A 2150-nucleotide genomic window follows, 5' to 3' on the forward strand; every position below is an offset into this window, starting at 1 on the left:
TCACATAACAACTTGTCCACATTATAAGGTTTGAACAAAAGTATCTTCTATGGTTACTTTGTTTTTGAAAAAGTAAATCTTACTTTGTTTTTTTCATCATTGGATGATTGAGTGTAAAATTCATCCAATGGTAAAAACATACAAAGCAAGCATAACTTCCACCTTAAACAAAATATGAGTATTATAGGAATCTTAACAATGAAAGTGTCTAATTTGGTAAGAAGTTTTTAGGGAAAATTACAAAACTAGGTCAAATAGGAGGCCCATTTACATATTTAACCCATTTACTCAACCTATTACATATCTAGACTCATTTTGTGTGACTTTCCAAAAATACCCCCAATATTTATGCGCGGCTCGCCCCATCCCGTCTGACTTCGCATATTCCATACTATGCGAAGTCTGCGAAGTAAATGTTTGGGTTTGCTTGATGAATTTAGTTCGCATATGCGAAGCCTGGATGTGTTTTGAAGCTAATTCGCGAAGTGGTATATAACAAAAAAGGGCAAACAACAACGGATTCTAACATTCAAATCATAACATTATCAAAATTTACAACAAGATTGTCACAATAACGACATTCAAATCATAACATTATCAAAATTTACAACAAGATTGCCACAATGAACTCTATTAACTAATCATTTCAAAGTGAAACTAACTAATCCGGTACCAAGATTACGCATCCGCTTCAAAATTGGCACCATGGGATGGACGTGTCCCATGGTGCACCCCGAGATTGACACAACCTCTCCTAACGAATCATTTCAGGAGTCAATGTGTCAATCTTGGGGAAGTTCATCCCTATACAGGAAGGAAAATCATCTTCCCTGCAGCCCAGTACGCCGCCTTCCAAAAAGGGATGTTACGTATTCAACCATCTACAGAAAAAATTAACCGTGTTAGTTATGAAAAATGACGATTTTGGATTCGCGAAATGAAAATTAGCGAAGCATGCAAATGTAAATGTGCATGGGAAGACGTGATTTTACTTCGCATAACGATTTTTTCGCGAAGTCTGCGAGGTCTAAAATGTGACTATCTACGTCGCATATCGATGCTTTCGCGAAGTCTGTGAGGTCTGAAACGTAAGGATCTATTCGCAGACTTCGCGAACTAATAGATTCGCGAGGTAGATCCATACGTTTCAGACTCTTTCTCTTCGCAGATCTCCGCGAATTCATCGACTACGCGAAGTGAATTCATGGAAAACGCAGGAAAAACAGCAGATACTTACATTTTTCGCTCCTAACAATATGATAAACTGGGAAGAACGACGGAAATAACGTAGAATAACCATTTCTGGAATGGTAACAAGAAGAAAGAAACCAATTAACGAATAGGAAGATGAAGAACCATGGCTTCGTTTTCTAGGGTTAGGAAGTTGCAGAATCAAGAGATGAAAAGAGAACTTCATTGTGATTTGGAAACATGGTGCAGATTTCATGCAATTTAAAGGCAAATAGGAAGATCAAAAGTCTTCAAATCATTAATGGAGGAGCCAAACCGTTTTCGCGCACCAAGGAGAACAGGGGAGAGAAACCGATAGAGTGAGGGGAAGTGGGAAGGGTAGGGGTATTACGGGAAAGTCACATAAAAACAGTCTAGATATGTAGTGGGTTGAGTAAATGGGTTAAATATGTAAATGGGCCTCCCATTTGACCTAGATTTGTAATTTTTCCAAGTTTTTAATATGGGTTTAAATATGTAAACACACTTCAATTGGGCCAATTTCATAATTAACCCTTATTTTTTTGGTAATTAGTCTGATTACTCAGTTCGAGGTTGTTCAGACACTAGAAAACGAATCTGAAACATAACTTAAGTGATTAGATACCGTTTTCACTCAAGCCAACTTTAATTCGTTGATATATTTAATTCTTGATCTTAAATTAACTAATTCATATGATTTACATGTTATGCCACGTTTGGATAAACATGTGATCTTAATTATTTTGATACATACAAATATGGAACAACAAGATAGATCTTGCAATGTATCTAGCGATTTATATGGACAAACACTACTTTTTATTCATTTACATTGTCTAAAAAAAAAATTCTCTATTTTTTTACTGATGTTTTATTTCCAGCATTTGAATGTGAGAAAATGGTGTATACAGTAGCGGAACTAGAAATTTTCGTACATA

Source organism: Euphorbia lathyris, chromosome 7 (genome assembly GCF_963576675.1).
Source record: "Euphorbia lathyris chromosome 7, ddEupLath1.1, whole genome shotgun sequence".
Classification (NCBI taxonomy): Eukaryota; Viridiplantae; Streptophyta; class Magnoliopsida; order Malpighiales; family Euphorbiaceae; genus Euphorbia; species Euphorbia lathyris.